An 18349-nucleotide genomic window follows, 5' to 3' on the forward strand; every position below is an offset into this window, starting at 1 on the left:
GGGGATGTGGGGGCTCCACCATGTCCACCGCTACGCCCCGCCATGTTGCGACATTGTGCAGGGCACATGCTGCCACAATGATCCTGCACAATACTGGGGGTGCATATAGTAGCTGGCTGCCAGAGTGGTCAAGGGAGCGTAAGCGTGACTTGAGCACTCTGAATGTGCGCTCCACTATGGCCCTAGTTGCAATATGGGCAGCGTTGTATCTTACCTGGGGAGGTGTGGTGGGGTTCCATATTAGCGTCATCATGTGGGTGCTTAGAGGGTAGGCACTGTCCCCTGGGGAGGTGATGATGGTTGTCATTAGTTTGGTTTGTGTATTTGTCTGTGTGTGACATGCATGGATGTGCACAGGCATTTGTATTGACCTATGACCCATGTGTCGCCAGGCTTCCAGCTTCCAGGGCCCAGATCAGGGCGGACATTCTGTATATGAAACTGTCATGGGTGGACCCTGGATAGTTTGCACAGAGAGAGGTGATGATTCCCTTGGCATCGCATACAACCTGCACATTCATGAAATGCCAGTGCTTGCGGTTGTGGTGGATGTTTTCAGTGGCCCTAGCTGGATGTAGGGCCACATGTGTGCAATCTATGGAACCAAGCACTTTGGGGAAGTGTGCCACCCTGTAGAAGTCCAGGTCCACGGCCTGCCTTTCTGCGGGTGTTCTGGGCATGTATATGGGCCTGCGGACTGAGGGGCGTGCAGTGATGATTGCCAACATGTGGTGTAGGCAACGTGACTATGTGGGCTGTGAGACCCCCCCACTATGGCAGTTGTCCGCTGAAATGACCCAGTGGGCTAAAAATGCAGTACATCGAGCACCTTCTACAAGGGGCTCAATGCTTAGGAGCACAGGGTGGGTGATGTGAGTTCATCCTCCCACTCAGTGACCAGGTCTAGAATGATGTGAGGTGGATACATATACCTGCCATAGGCCTGGTCATCAGGCATCCCAAAAAAGCTGGTCCTGGCCAAAAAAATGCGGGGCCTGGCTATTCTCTTCCTCCTGCGGTGTCCCATGATCACTGCTGCGAAGAATGGTAGCTGTATATGCTTGTTTGTTGTTTGCACGCACTTTTATGCTGAACGGGGCGCTTCTGCCTGCTTTCCTGTGGCGGACGTATTTGTGCATGTGCGTGTGTTTTGACTTGCGCAGGTTTTCCCCATTTGATTACATGAATACATGTTGTTCACGTGCATGTGGGCGTTGCGTGTGTTTCCCAGCGGTACTTCTACGTTACGCCTACATTTTCACGCGTTGTTCCCCATTCCCTGTGTTCCGCCCCCTTTTTAGGAGTGTGTGCGAGAAGTTGTGCGCTTTCCCCATTCCTGTCGCGCACGCGTTTGGAAAGTCGCAGTGACGTGTAAGGTTAGCATGGATTTGGCGCACATCCCGGGAAAAACACACGCAGGACCTTCATGAATCACACGCATGCGATTCGCACGCGTGCGCTAGCTTTTTCATGCTTGCACCAGCTTGCGCCACAAATTTCGGCGCACATTTATTCCATGAATTACCTCCTATATGTCAGCATGTCCTGCCAGGCTCATGTGCAATTGAAGCCTGTATGGCTGCACCAAGCCTTCCATTCAATACATCGCAGGTGGACTTTCTTCTTCTTTCCCCAGGAAATACTGGTATCTAAGATACCACGGTCTAGTTCTGCTCACTTTATTAGGGAATGTTATTTGCCCAGTAATAGTCGATTCTGCTAAATCTGAGGAGTTTAATTTAGATTTACGGTTTTCATTCAAAATACATATTGCTAAAAACATTACCATTGACCAATTTCAACTTTTTCTGTGTGTGATAGACTCTCCCTTTTTCACATCAATGCATGTTTCACTCATTGATGAAGGCCATTCCCTAGTCATTAGTCTAAGGTCTGTGCTACATTAAACAGTGAAGATGAGATTAAAATGATGACAAGTAATTGATGCCTGTGCTACTATTTCTGCCTTGCTGAATTAAAGGTGGAACTGGAAAGGGTGTAGGGCAGAGTCTTATCACTCTTACAGCACCTTCCCTTTAACCCTCAACCAAGCTGGTTCAGGAGTTCCATGGTGATGCAGTTTGTGGAAAGGGCTTGCATGCCTAAGTAACCCGAGCGATCTGAGATTCCCTGCTCTTTGAAGGCGCAACCTCTATTATTATACTGTGCCATGACGTTGTCAAACCGTTCTTTACTTTTGTGCTACTGTGCACTTTTATGCCGTGTTGTCTCAATTAAATGTTTCTTTGATGAAAGGTTGAGTTGGTCAATCAGACCATGCACACCATGTAAGTGAACCTGGCTTGTAACTTGTCACGGATTATTACACGGCACAAGCAAGCCAGTGAACTCCAGGCCTCCAACCCGTCTCCCACCAAACCTCCACAAACACACAGTGTCACAATGGACTAGGAACCAGGCAAGTGTGTATCATTAATATATTTATTAATTTATTATTTATGTCAAAGGAAAATCAACCAATTACAACAGCCACCAAAGTTGTGGCAACACAAAATGCAATAATCTCTAGAAAACAAACAGATTAAGATATACTGTCACAGTTACTTCCTTTTTGTTTAATGGCAGAACAGAAAAAGACCAATTTACCACACTGATAGCACTAGCGTTAAGCACCCCCCCCTGCAACACTCAACCTCCAGACATCAAAGCAGGGCAAATCAGTTTTTGGAGCACCAAGGGAATAATGTTTTTTTTTATTATTTCTCACAACTGCGAGGGGAAAGAGATGGAAACCAGAGAATGTGCTTGCTCATATTTAGAAAGACAGGCAGGGCTATTAGGGAATACTAACGAGCACACAAGCAGAACTTTGATTTTTAGAACATACAACACATGGGCAATGGAGAGGGAATGTAAATGAAAAGTCGTTTTCACCACACAATTTGGAAAGAGGAACAGAAGCGGGAAAATCGTTTTTTGGGATGTTAAGCTTAATTTGAATGGAAAATAAAATGCAAAAACTGAGGCTGCAAATGACAGTTAGTCTCTGGAAAAACGGTTTTGGGTTAGGATAGCAAATGCAAAGAGGAATGACAGTGGCAAATGGAAATTTGTTTATCAGAGCCTAATTTAAACATGGAGACACATTATTTTCCCAGATCACAATGAGAATCATTCTTTTGGGCAACACTTTGTAACTATAACAATTAACAAAAACATTGGGAAAAAGACTGCTGGTTTTGAATTCCACCAATCTCGATTAATTCGATGGGAGAATTACTTGATTTACTTGCAAAAATACTAAGGATTTACAGAGACAAATGAGGGGTTTTACAATGGGAATTTGCTAATACACACTGACAAACAAGAGATTCTACTATGGGGAGATGACTGAACTACACTGTCAAACAAAGGATTCTTCAATGGGGGATGGCTAAAATGCACTGGCAATTAGGGTTTTCAATGGGGAATTTTTAATGTGGAAATCTTGGATGCACTGCTACAAGAATGAAGGGCTTATGCAATTTAGGGCTGGGGTTATTGCTACTTACATAGCAAGCCTTTGTTTAAAGTCCGGGAAAGCTAGCTGCATCTCAGGGCACTCTGGAAAGATAGGGCAAGGGTCTGGTCACTCCACTCTGAAAGATGGTAAGTTTCAGCAGCCTTCTCTCCATCCTCCTTTTTCTATCTCCTCGGTTTTTATGTGTCCCTGTCCTAGTGCAGTCCCCCTTATATAGCAGAAATGACATCACCCATTTTACAATCTAGGGGAGGTACCCTGCAATAATCCCTGCTGCTAGGATTGAACAGTTGCCCTCTCACCCTCAGTCAGGATTGGTTTAGGGGTTTGGAGCAGCATCTGTCTTTTCCCATTTGTCATCATCCTTTGTTCTCCTTTCAACTTTTTGGCAAAAACTAGTTATGTATCACAACTTCATAATTGTACTAGCAACTTCCATACTAAACATATTTTCTGTTTTAGCTGATCATGGGGAATTAGATAAGCCAACCGCCAAATCCATATGATGTAGCATGGCCATGTGTCACATTTTTTGTCATTTTCATAAATGTAAACTATCAAGCATATTCCTAATTTCATTTCCACCTTTTCACCAACTCTCACATGTGTAACATGTTCACATCAGCCAGAAACCTAGTTTAACTGGCCATCACAGTTCCCAGAGTCACAGGTAGATGCATTTTGTATCCCCAAAACTGCCTGGCAATTACATGAAACATGGTATGAAAATGAAATCAATCCACAGGATGGTTGCTGTGCAACATGCCTAAATGAAAATAGTCTTTTAATTTGATTGTCAGTGTTCCTGTTCAGCAAATGGGATGTCTGCTTCATTCTGCACAGCCATCTGCCACACTGGGCCAGCCTGTGACCAGAGGTTTTTATGAGTCTCTTTGAAGTTAGTGTGTGCTCTTTGAAGTGGGTGCAACAAGGATTCACACCTTTTAGTTATGCTCCAGCCAAGGCTTTCTTTTGAAGTCCCTGCTTTCCTTGTCAGCAGGTCATGAGGCTACTAAATTTTTACACCTTTAGCAGGACCAAATTCTATTGCGGGGTTTATTATATGGGAGATGTGAAATCCAGCTGGAAGTGGAGATTTCCTTTGTGAAGTTTTGCCCTCAGCCAGAATAGGTTTTTCCTGAAGAAAAGTGTTGTGGGTGAAACATAACATACATTGCTTTGGTCAACCCACACATCATGTTTTGCTTTCCTGAAACTTTTCTGTGAGCAGTGATATTGTTTTCCATTGTGGCTTTTTTACCTCTTAAATGCCAAGGACGAGTTATCTCGTCCTTGACATTACCTTTGCAGTGCCAAGGACGAGATAGCTCGTCCTTTTTGGCATCCCGTTTGCGGGGTCACACAAAACTGAAATCCAACCCCTGGGCTATGTGAGGCGGAGGCTCCTCCTCACGGCCCGGGGGTTGGATTTCCTTCAGTTTCACGTCAGCACGCGCAATGTGTTCTGATATGAAACTGAAAGTAAATTTCACCACAGCATCACTAGACCACCAGGACTTTTCTGCATTGAAAGGGGGGAGGCCCTCTCCCCCCACCCTAAGTGGATGGGGCACCTCATGTAGGGGCAAATGCATTTTTACTGGGGGTTGAGGGTCAGTAGACCACCAGGGATGGCTTGAAAGAGGGGCCGTGATCGGAGAGTCGTAGTTATGATTTGTTTTTGCTGCAGTGACCATAGGTATTTGTATTTGTATTTGTATTTTATTAGGCTTATATAGCGCTTTAGACAAAAGCGCTGCACATATAACAACAACAGGATACAATTAACATAATAATAACAGTAACAATAGAAGCATTACTAACATGAATCACACACACATTTAAAATGTGGCCAACTTTGCACCAGACCTGCAGATGAACTGGCCTGTAATTTTCTTTCTGACTTTGAGAACATTCAGACATGTAATTGCTCATTTTACTAGAGCTGGTAATCTAGCTATAGCTGGTAAAACAGCTCAGGTGTTCGAGCGTTTCCTGCTGCAATGTGTGTATGATCTGCAGGATGCAGTTTTCGAATCCCGGCAAGGCCAATTCAACCTTTAATTTTTCTGAGGTTGATAAATGAGTACCAACACAGGTTGGGTGATATTGTATGTTTATTTGTTCTATATAAAGTGCTTAAGGGTAAGTACTATATAAAAACACACCATTGTTATTTGGCCTTGGACATCTGCTTGCATTCACAGTAATTCGGTAAAATGGGCCTACACACACTATTAACTGTACATATGGCGACCCATTCTTGTATGAAATGTATATCACATTACAGTGATATTGTAACCATATTTTCTGTACTGTACTTAGGAACAATGCTATGTGATGCCACTTCCTGTTTTGTCAAGGGGTGAAAGGTCATGTTCCATCGCTTCTCGTGATGTCACTTTGGGGTGGGGTCAAATGAAATCACTTCCTGTGATGCCATCAGAGGTCAATGGTTGTGGATGTCACTTCCGCCACCTCTGGCATTTTGTGAAATGATGTCCCTAGGAGGAAGGAGGAGAAAAGGCCTTATTCAAGCTATAATTCATATCATATGTTTTTACTGTCCAAACCAGTGAATATATCTTTATAAAAATTAACATATATTTTTTAAAACAATATATTATCCTAACCGTCACTCTTGAATGTTTTAGGCCAAATTATGCTTTCATCCAATGATGGCTTATCGAGAAAACGGAGGCACCATACCTTACACGCAGTAGCTGATGCTGCAGTAACAATTTAGCTCTTGTTAACAAACCCGGATCGTGCAAAAAGAAAGATCTATGACTATGATTGGGTTGGCAACATAGCACTGTGCTTGAAACTTAAGGATTTCAACTCCAGCGCTTTCGGTTCCAAAAGGTATGGTGTGATAGCTGACTACTTAGTAAAATTTCCATTGCACTCATATCGTCAAATTTTTTTAAAATTTAGACTGAATCAGCATGAAACGAGAGACATCTTGTGCAGAAGGCGACTAATACCAAGAGAGCAAAATTATTGTCGTTTCTGCTTAGTCAGGGAACAGAGGGAAACTTTACAGCATCTTATTATCGAGTGCACTGCATTAGAAGTTATAAGGGCTAAATCTTTTGGAAAAAAACTCATTGTACAGAATTATGTGGATTATGATCAAATTTGGAACATGTTGTTTTCTAATTCGAGATTAACTGTTCAGATTGCCATTGTGCAATTTTTAGATATAGTATTGCCTGGAATTTGAGAGCGCAATGTGAAAGCAATGGTTTTCTCTTGTGTATGAAAAATTGAATTTTTAGCTTACCATGAATATGATGAATATTGTATTTTATACTGCTATTTTGTGCAGCTTGTTGATGCATTGCATGCATTTTGCAATTTGTTGATTCACTGTATTGTTAAAGGTTTAATATTTGAAAAGTTGGTTTACCAATTGCAACAAATAATAAAATTAAAAATATATATATATATATTATCTTAACAAATAATCACTTCCTCCCCTCCCCTCTTTTAGCTTCTATAATAGTTGTAGTGGCCCTGAGTTTGAGATTGTTCTTACTGGGAGCTGGGAACAACACTACACGGATAGATCACTCCCAACTACATGAGTAGCTTTGGCACTTCTCTGAAGAACATGTACTACAATACTTGTGATGACTATTTTGTGAGATTACTATTTTTGCTTCTTCTTTTCTTTTCTCTCTGTTTGTAGGGATGGTGCCTTTAAAATAATGTTCAAAGCAGAAACCTCCCTGCCTCAGTGGCCCCAAACAATGTAGGCCAGGTTCTCAAATATGTATTGGCACAAGTGATGAGATGTGCTAGTGCACTTAGCATATAGGCCGCCAAATTCACAAAGGGCATGTGAATGGGCACGCTTTACGATGTGCCCATTCAGATCCCGTTTTTCAATCCATTGCACATTTGCACAATCCAGGGGGTGTTTCTGCACGCTGAAAAGCGCATCACAGGTTCAGAATTGGCATGAGCTTTTCAATGCGCTGAAATGAGGCACATTCCCCTGGCATGTTGGGAGCACGTGAAGAATTGCAAGCGGTGTGTGCAAATCATAATAGAGTCATTACTGACCATTTGTTAGTTGTGACAGCTCAGGTCCATCTTATTTGCATTCCAACCCTTTAAACGGGGTTAGACATTTTGTATTGTTGTTGATATTTCACAGTGACAGGGCCACAAGTGTGCTGGGAGCGTGTAGAATATTAGATTTGGGAGCTCGCTCCCGATACTACTCTATTAAAGGGACCTGGTCAGAGCATCATTTGGGCTATCGCTCATCCACTTGGAAATGCTTAGGTGGCCTTTCAGAATAAGGTGACTTTCTCATTTCTCAAAATGGAGCATCTAAAAAAACGCACCCTCTGCACTACTGTTAAATGAGCAATTATTTGCGAATTTGCACCTGTATGAAATTTTCACCTTATTCCTAATTGCTTTGCTCCTCTAAACATCAGGGATTCACCAAAATGACAGGGGTAGCAAAAGTGATATTACATAATCCTTGACACTTATACCCGATGATCTCACAGGAAGTGATAACACTTGACCATTGCTCCTCTCAAGTAATGTTGCATTAAAATTGAAGCCTTCTGCATGTATACTTGGTTATTGTTTGCATGTCCTTGTGTGTTGCTTCTTGTCAAGACTACTGCCAGTACATACATGTTACTAATGCCTTTTATTTGTTTATTGATGAATTGAACAGCATCGAGTTCAGATAATATCACTTTGTGGCACCTCTCAAGGTCATGGATGGCAGCACAGACGGATGAGTGTTCACTGCCTTGCAAGTATTCAGATATGTTGTTTCAGGGGGTGGGGAGAGAGGAGAGTGAAATACGATATGAAGAACACAAGACCAACTGAACATGCAAAAATGAAGTGCTTGGTTTCAGAAGGAGGGGGAGAAGGGTAAGTGAAACAACGTCTATGTTACAAGAAGTGCGGGTGACTGAGTAATTGAAGGTGGATTGCCTGTGTGTCAGGTGACGAGTGAGCGGGGAAGGAAGGAAGAGAAGACTGGCATCAAAGGAGTATACTAGTGGCAAGTGGAAGAAGGAACACGCAAGAATGAAATAGTAAACACCAGAGACAACTTCACATTAAGAGCTCAAGGCAAAAGTCTTTTTAACGAAAATGAGTTCCCTGACAGGGTTAGGATTTGAGAAGTCTCGTGGACAGCAGTTCGTAATTTTATGATAGGCCAGAGTCATAGTAGGATTTGTGAATGATGACTTTGAAGTTGATCGGGCCACCACCTGAATTAAGCTGAGGTTCATCTGGGCAGGAATGATGTGCCCTTGTAGTTTTAGTCAAATCGTCACCATGGGAGGCTTATTCAGATGGATTGAAGCTGATGGATTAGGTTTTTGAGGAGCCCAAGCAACAGGGTTTGTAGTAGACTAGATTTAACATCTCCAAGGCAATAAGTAGTCATCTATATTCTTTGTGCGAGATTCAGAAAAAAGGGAGTTGAGTTTCACCAAATGGAGCCGGGAATGGGATTTCCTGTTGGTATTCTGAATTGAGGAGAGTGGTGAAGCAATCTATCAAGAGTCACACCCAGGTTTTGGCAGAGTGAAAGAAGTCAGGAGTAGCCCACATATTGAACAGCCAGATGAATAGCAAACTGAAGGGATAGGGTCTCAAATAAGATTATTTTTGTTTAGCGTGTCAAGAAAGACAGTTTTCAGTCATCTAGTCTTGTACCTCTATCAAACACATTTAGATACTGTCTACATAGGGGCTATTGAGTCTGAAGGCAATCTATGGGCCTCATTACGACCCTGGCGCTAATGGTTTAATGGCGCCGTAAATGATGTTGGGTTGGTAGATATGTTACAATGTGAAGATGGGGACATTAGCCTTGCTGCCTGGAACAGGGGGGGCTGGAAGAGGATCTAGGAAGACCAGAAACGGGGGAGTGAATTCATTGGATCAGAGAAAAATGAAGAGACCGAGTCTACCGAAGAGTCTATGACAGTGGAGGCACACCCAGAATGAGATTTCATGTCATGGTAGATCTTGAAAAGTTCAGCTACGCAGCTAATTTGCTGTTATTCAGTAACTTTCCTTCTTCCTTGTGATAGTAGCAAAGTAGACTTTCAGATGTCTCTGGTATGATTTGTTCGGCCTTAGGGTCTTTCGTTTTGCATCAGCGCCTCATCAACACTCCATGTAGGTATTCTTAGTATCACCAAATCAGTGTCAAGCCAGAGAATCATTTTGGCTGTAGGCCTGCTTTTTCTGTTGATCAATGGGGTCAAAATGTCTAGTTTACTTGCGAGTTCTGCATATTGGTTTGATAATGAGGTCTCTGAAGGGCATGTCTCTGCATGACAGAGCTGTTGGTGGCATGGCAAAGAGAGCTGGACTGACCTACTTCATGAACTTGACTTGTATGCATCCCGTATGAGTGGCGGGAGCTGGTTGTAGGACTTCACAGGCGTTGCTGCTCTGAGATCACTAAACTTTGGTCTGACCATGAGAGTGTTGTGATTTGAACAGCTGAGAGAGGTATCTGAGAGGAGGTCACTCACTATAGCATTCAATGAGTGATGTCCAGAGTGGGTACACCTAGATGGTAGGATGATCAGCTCCAAGGTGGCCCACATGGCTCAAAATCCTGAGGCTGTCTAGATGGCAGGTAACTACATCCAAAGTTTAAAATCACCCAGACTGATGATAGAATTGCAGATAGTTTGCTACTAGGATATGTAATATAAGTAAGACCTAAATATGGTGATCATTATGATGCAAATGTTCTGGTGCAGGAAACCATTACAGGTCATGCTGTTGTGGGAGGTGAAGCAGTCCTGGTGGCTGGCACATCAGCAGGATATAGCGGGGCTACCCCTTAATCAAGCTTGTTCTGTTTGCTGTTGCCAATAATCGTGAAGCCTGAGGGTAGAAGTGGGTCAACCAAAGTTTCACAATGGTCAGAAACCAAACCAAATTCCCGTGATAGAAAGGAAATCAGCATCACGCTCTTCTATCAAGTCATGGATGTTAGCTGCATGTTTGTTAGCAGACTTGATGTTAAGAGTGCCAATGTTAAAGAAAATTTTGGGTGTATGTGGCCTTAAAGGAGATAAGGAAGAGAGGACTGAGAGTAGGGGTCCTTTAGAGGAGTCAGGGAGTCTTGCACCTTGAGATCAGAGTCCTTGTAGCTTCGAGCAAGGAGATTTGGCGTAGCAGAAGGGCGCAACAACAGAGGCAAAGGGTTGAGAGATGGGTAAGTGATTAACAAGGGGAGTTGTCATAACATAAGGGGCAACGGCGGAGGCAGAGGGTTGAGAGTTGGGTAAGTGATCAACAAGCCAAGAAATGGAGGAACCAGACATTAAAGTGTGCCGAAGAGCAGTGTGAATGATGGGAGGCGATGAGAAGGTTTCTGTGACTGCATTGAATCATAGATGTTCCATTTTAATAAATATTGATGACCGACTTAAAAAGAGATGCTGCTCCCTATTTATTATTATATACCTAATTGTAGTGGGTTTGGCCACAAGGATGGCTTCCCCTGCTCTTAGGTAGTAGCAACACATAATAATGCCAGTGATGGGGCCAGGTGGCATGGTTAGACAAATGAGCAGTAGGAAGCATATGACTGCAATTGAGGAGTTGCTTTTTGTGCTTTTGCCTGGCTGGAATGGAATAGCAATTGAATTGGTAGATCACAGAGGAAAACATTTTTAAAATGCCCGAGGCAACATTGCCTATAGCAAGGTTGCAAGAGTAAGTGGTGGAATAGAGAAAAGAGGCAGGAGAGGCAGCAAGAAGAACTCAGTAGGAGAGGACAAGAGAGGTTTGTGAGATACTGAGAGGAGGCAGGATGGGGAGGTGGGATGCTAAGAGAGGAGATGGGAGAGAAAGGTGACAGAAAGGCTAGACGCTAGCAATGTAGAGTTAGCCCGAGGGGATCTGGGAAGCAGGAGTGGAGAAGTAGGTTAGAAGCGTGGGAGAAAAAGTAAGTGAGAGAGAAGACTGGATGGTTGGAAGAGTAGCTGATATAAGAGGGATACAGATGGTAGAGTCCAGAGCAGGTGATGAGAGATACAATCTAGGGAGTGCTAACGGACATATAGGGAAATATCTAAAGGTGTGGTGGAGGCATGGCCCGAAAGATGACTTAGTCATGACAGGATTGGTGGTTTAAGGAGAGAGGTAGTGTGGTGAACCCACCAGAGGTCCCAGGGGAATGGCACAGTAAGGTTAGAGGGTGGGTGCAGGGTCAGTGCGCACGTGGGAAGGTACTATGGTTACGTTGAAAGGAGAGAAATAGGTAGGAAAGTAAGACGCAGAGTGTAAAGAATGGCTACAGTGGATATGGTGAGCACAGGCCAGGGATATTAGGGATAGGTGAGGGTGAGAGGGACGTGAGGACCCACGCCTGTATAAATCATCTGGAGTAGGGACAGGCCTGTGTGAGATGCAAAAGTGACCACGCAGGCAAGGAAAGTTAGCAAGGAGTCCACGTGGCCGGTAGTGGGTCCGTCCCATTTCGTGGTGAACAAAGGAAGGAGTGAGATAGAAGAAAGAAGGGGCAAGATGCTATGGGTGAAAGGGCAGGTGGAAGCCAGGGGTGGGTCATTCATCTAGGCCAATGGAGGCAGTGAAGGAGGAATGAGAGCACCCTCACAAAGCAGGACAGATGTGAGATGAGCCACAGGAAATGAGGTAGGAAGGTGAAGCGAGAGGAGTTCACTAAGGGGAACACAGGGCCTCCAGTGGAGCCAATGGGAGTGGGGAACAGCTAACACATGAGGATGAGGGCTATCATGAAGAAGAGCTTGGAATAGAAAGAACAACAGTCTGAAAGACTAGCAGTTCAACTAGGTGGGCAGGTCAAGATGCAGAGCTGGCAGAAGGGGATGGGAGAAAGGGTGGAAGAGTGCAAAGGAGGGGAGGAATGGGAAAAGGAGCATCAAAATGGTGAAAGTAGGAAGAAATACAGAGGAGAGGATGAAAAGAGAGGTAGGGAGTGGACCCAGTGGCACAGGATATGGCCCTGATCACAACCAGAAGGGAAGAGCAAGCAAGTCACCGGGGAGAGGTTTTAAAAGGAAGACTGTGTATGGACCATTGAGGAGACAGAGATTCGAGAGAGCGAGAGAGACCAACAATAAAGGGCAGTTTAGCCGGTAAAGAGAAAGAGCGAAAAGAAAGGTGGCAAGGAACATACTTGTCATCAAGGGTCAGTAAGGGACAGCACACTAGGCAGGACACATTTACCATGTCAGATAGTAAACATTTAATCAAATGTACTGACAAGGGAGGCAGTCAGGGAGTAGGTGTCAGAACTGGGAAGCTAGGAATGAGGGGTAGAAGAGGCTAAGCGGCATTAGCAGGGCCCAAGTGGAGGGTATATGCGGGTGGACCGAGTCCCCCCACTTTTTTGAGGAGTCTCCCCACTTTTGGGCACATTGATATGCTAATTTATGTTCACGCCACATTCAATTGGTATGCTGGTGCGTCCCCCCACTTTTGTTTTTAGGACTTGATCCCTGGGCATTAGCCTTGGCCAAGCCGACGTTAGCCATGCAGGAGAGCCAACCCTGATCCCTGGGTCAAAGTACCTGAGGCCTTGCTGGTCCGATAGCACAGCGAGTAGAGCACTTGCTTTGACATCTGTGCAGAGCCTGCTCATGCAAGTTCGAATCCTGGCTAACACCAAACTCAGCCTTTCATCCTTCCAAGGTTGATAAATGAGCACCACACACCGTGCGTGATAATAAGCAGCGCTCAGATACCTAAATTAGTTATTGTATAATTATTGCCATGTGGCCCAAATCGGGCACAATCAGCCACAGATGCTTGGCCCAGGATGCAGGGCGGAACACCTCAAGGCTCATTTGGCACAAAGCTGGAATTGGCTCAGCAAAATGAGTACACGTGTACGCTGGCTTTTGCTCTGCACTTTTGCACTCCACCATGCAAATTGTGAACATTTGGCGGAGGGAAGCCGATTACGATGCAATGCAAACGTAATGGCTCCCTGCTATCAAATTGCACTTAGGAGCAAAATGGGCTCCACAGTTTTCAAATGTGCCTGAATGCCTGCAGCAGTCAACAAGTAAACAGTGGGATATTCTTTCCCCATGCCCTCATACAGACTTGCCCATGTTCTCCGTGAAGTCACACACAATAGACCAGTCTTGCACACACCTAAATAAGCCACTGGTCAACTGCATGGGAGAGTCTCCCAGAGAGAAGGCAAGTCCCTGGCAACATGCACATGCAACCACACACGACACGCTCCTTAGATCTCCCAACTAAAATAAACAAATGCTTCACCCATAAATATGCTTGCCATACTAGGCCACACCCATTGCACTACTGATTTCAACCCAGAAAGAGGCAAAACATCACTTACTAAGTATTGACTTTATTTATTTTTAGTATTTAATATGGAGCGAACCTTGCCATGATAGGCTTATGGAGTGCTGCTCAGTAGATTTATACATTACAACATAAGGACAAATAAAAAATGTACCAGCAAAAAAATACAATAAAAGCAACACTTTAAAGCAATGCTATCAAAGTACGGAAAAAAGCACAGTGTAAAAGTATTGCACATAAAAGTGAAAGAACTAGGTCAGGAGTTGCCTAAATATTAGGAGAATAAAGTATTTAATTCTCTCTTAAAATGAAGGATATAGGGCACCAGTCTTAACGTGACTAGCAAAGCAGTCCACGAGCATGGCAGTGCTACAGAAAAAGCCCTTTTAAATAAAATGTTTAAGATTTTGTGACTAACACGATCTCTAACCGAGCCCCAGCCTTATTCTGAGCTGACCAAGGACCACCAACTGATTGTAACTTTGTCAGTAAAAAGAATTGATTGGTTCAATAAAAAGAAAAAAGAAAATCCAAACATCCGAGCTGGAATCCAAGTTGTGCCTCCGGGGAAGCCACTGAAGTTGGCAGAGCACTGGAGAAAGGAAGGCAGGGTGGCCTTAAATAATGGCAGCAATGTACTTTTTTTTAAAATTTAAAATGTCTATTGTTTATATCTTAAAAATTACATTTATGAATGCATAGTAATCGACTTCTAGTAAGTAAAAGAGACAAGTATACTTTGTGTCCTTTCTTCATCTTCATTGTATATGTCCGTAACCATCGTCGGAAATTTCTATCCAAAAGCAGACAATGGCAGTTACCATTCTTCTGTAATTGCCCGTCAGTATCATTCAGAGACTTCTAGTTCAGTCGGGACGCTGTAGAACATTCCACTGAAAGCAAGACGTTTTATGTTTAAAGCTTGACATTCCAAAAGTATATGATAGATGGTTTCAGTTATCTCGGCATTTTTGCAGAATCTGCATGATCGACTGATTTCTTTGTTCTGGCTTCTTTTCCCTATGATCTCACGAGTGGTGAGAAGATTCAGTCTGAGTCTCAACAAAGTATTGCATATTTGTCGGTCCGGAAACAGATTGAGATAATGCGGCAGTTGATTTAAGGCTCTTGTTTCGCCCTCACATGTTAAATTTAATTTGTACTGATTTTTTAGGTATTGTGTCTCAAACCAGTCAAGCCTAGCAAGATGTATTTTTGCTTTCTGTGGTCTGTTTATAAGCATTTCCATGGAGATGTCTTTTTCCATTCGTATCTTGTTGACAGATTCTTTCCATTTTATCAACACGGCCTCATTGACCTTGAGTTGTTTAGTTCTCAATATGTCCAAAGCAGGTATCGTGTCTTCATTATTCAATTCTCTGTAGAAATCAAGTTTTTTCCACGTTATAATTGAATGAAGAGATTGGAGACCAAGCTCATACTTTTCCGTGACATAGGGGTGGATTGAGGAAGGGCTAGGATTTTCCTCCAAAAAAGGCCCTCTATTTTTTCCCAGATTGTCCGATCGATGTTTATCATGGTTTTGCCACCGTAGGTTAGTATGGCAGTCACTTTTTGCCTGTAGAAAGCTATAATAGGCTTAATTGAAAATTTACCGTACTTCTTGTAAATGATAAGGCCTTGCCTGGCAAGCAAACAGGCTTTAGATTTTAGCTGTAGAGACCAGTTTTGTTCTACTTGTGATTTGGGATTGATTGATCCATATGCCTAAATATTTGTACGTTTGAACTTGTTCAAGTTTTTGTTTTTGTAGATAGAAAGCATGTTGGTTTTTCTTTCTTTGATGCTGTCATGATTTTTGTCTTTTTTACGTTTGTTGCAAGTTCATTCTCTTCCATGTATTCTTGCATTTTATCTAATGCAATTTGCAGACCGCAAGGGGTTTTAGTCAGAATGACAATTTCGTCGGCGTACATTAGACATAGGAGAGTAGTCTCGTTGAGTTTTGGAGGGTTCAGGTGGGGGGTGTAGATGTAGATGTAGATGTTTTCTTCTAAGTCCAAGGTGAAGAGATTGAATAGGGCTGCAGCCAAATGGCATCCTTGCTTCAGTCCTTGCTTCAGTCCATGCCAAGTTCATATCAGTTTCATTACTCGCCCATCAGTGGTCATTTGGACTGGAATTTTTGTATTTGAATACAGCAGTTTGATGGGCTCAAGTATGTCGCCCGGACAGCCCCATTTCCCAAGTTTCTCCCACAGTAGATCCCGATTTATCTTGTCGAATGCAAGACGCAAGTCAATAAAGGCGGCATATGTTTGAGTCTTGGCATTCATTGCTTCGTGTTTGAACAAGTTCAGGATTATTAAGTTGACGTTTGTCCCAACTTGTTTGACAAAGCCAGTTTGTGTGACAGCCTGTCGCTTTTGCAATTTGGACCAGTTGTTAAGTTTTATTAGGAGTAAATTTGCAAACATTTTCTCTAAAGGGTCTAATAAATCCAGAGGTTGGTAGTTCGATGGTTCATTTGTCAATCCCTGTTTGTAGATTGGGATTAGGGTGGCCAATTGCCATGTCTCTGGTACTGCATTTGTATGATTGATTAATTTGAAGACAGCAGTACAAAAAGCAGCCCAAATTTCCGGGTTCTTTTTAATTATGGAATTCGAGAGGACGTCAGGACCTGGGGCCCATGAAACATTCAGTTTCTGGATTACATTTGCTATCTCAGTTGGTTCCCATGAAACTGACCATCTTTGTTCCTTCACCGTGGTCACGTCTTTCTTTGTCGTGGGTCTCTCTTTGTATAACTCCTCAAAATATACTACCCAAGCAGATTCTTGGACATACACTATCATTTTGTCTTTCAGAGATGTTTGGGGATTTAAGAGATCCCATAGGCGCCGATTGTTATGAGGTTTTAGTGCACCCAGCATGGTTTCTGCGTCTTCTTGATTTCGAGTCATTTTGGCTATTTTTAGCCAATTGTTATATTTTTGTTTGGCTGCTCTAATCTTGGTTTTTTCATTACGGGGAATCGTGTTTGGCTTGTTTCACCACTTTATTCATTTCTTTCTTTTTTGCAGCTATGGATTTGTTGTAGACGTAGTTGGGAGTATAGTGTGCAATATATTTATGCACAGAGGTTAGCTTAAATCTGTTGAGTATCAAACCATAATTCATTTTGCCTTAGTCTTCCATCTCCGTCTGTCTGAAGGTTTCAGTAAGATGCATTAGATGTGTATGAGGTCTCTTGACAAGATTCATGCCAGTGTTGAGATTTAGCTGTGGGATATTTATTCTTTTTGATTGTGCTCCTGGCATCTTCCATGAGCATGACAAAATGTAATGGTCGCTGTGTTGGGAATAAGTGTTTATTATTTCCGTTACACGTTTGGTGATCCTGATCGAACTATAAATATAGTCGATAATTGTCTTGTTTTTGACCCATGACCAGGTAGGTGTAGGTATACTAGTGCCAGTAGCAAATGCATCTAGTTCATTAATCTTTCTATTGGTCATCTCAGTAGACCATCTGCGAGCATGATATTCAAGCAGATGTTCTTCAACTAGTTTCCCATCTTGATTGTACAGATGAAAGTTGAAATCGCTGCATATAATAAATTCCACGCTTACATATATCAATGTGGTCATATCGATGGCAGATAGTATCGAGTCTATTACTTTCTTGTCTTCAGACATTCTACGGTTCCAGTATATATTTAGGATTCCTAGGTGAAACTTAGAAGTGCTTGCTTCCACATTGTTGAGGTCAATTTCTGTTATCGTGCAATGGGCTAGTATCGTAACTTGTGCCCAAAAGTCGATGTTTTTGTGCTATATTACTTCAAACTGTGAACCCAGTTGGAGCAGGGTTAGCAGGCCTGCCGAAGGGCGACCTTTCTCTTTGAAGGTAGCTGGATTCATGTAGATGGTCTAACCTTCACATATAGGCTGCTGGAATATCCAAGTCTCCTGTAAGCATAGGATTTGTGCTTTAAGTCCAGACCTTCTGTGTGGAATAGATGAAAGTGGCCCCGAGTATTCCAGGAGCATAGTTTCGCTATTTGATGTCGGTTGTCGGCTCATGGTTATTGACGTTCTTGTTCTCCGGCTCCACTTTATGTTGTAATTGATCGCAGGTCTCTCCAAAATGGGGATCTGTGGTCTTCAGAGAGGTATATTGATCGTTGGAAATGTCTGTTGTTCTGGTCTCTGTCGTTAAATTGATAATCATTTTGTGTGATTCTGGAGTGAAAACTTTCACAACTACTGACATTTGAGCATAGTGTGATAGTCACGATTCCTTGGCTTGGGTGGCTTTGAGTGTCTGAAATGCTTTTAACTTTCAGGTCTTTGATTGTTAGTTCAAAACCGAGATGTCGAATCTGTTGTGTGCATGATTCAATAGATCTCAATATTTCAATATATCCAAATTTTATCCAATCTTTTTGCTTCAATACATTTTATTAGTTTAATGTCTTTTGATTTCAGAGATCTCAGCTTGGGTATTGCTTGAACAAGACACAGTGTGTTTGTTCTGTTAAGGGTAAGCTCATCTTCTAG

The sequence above is a fragment of the Ambystoma mexicanum genome, chromosome 1p, assembly GCF_040938575.1.
Source record: "Ambystoma mexicanum isolate Mex_15411 chromosome 1p, UKY_AmexF1_1, whole genome shotgun sequence".
In the NCBI taxonomy this organism is placed as follows: Eukaryota; Metazoa; Chordata; class Amphibia; order Caudata; family Ambystomatidae; genus Ambystoma; species Ambystoma mexicanum.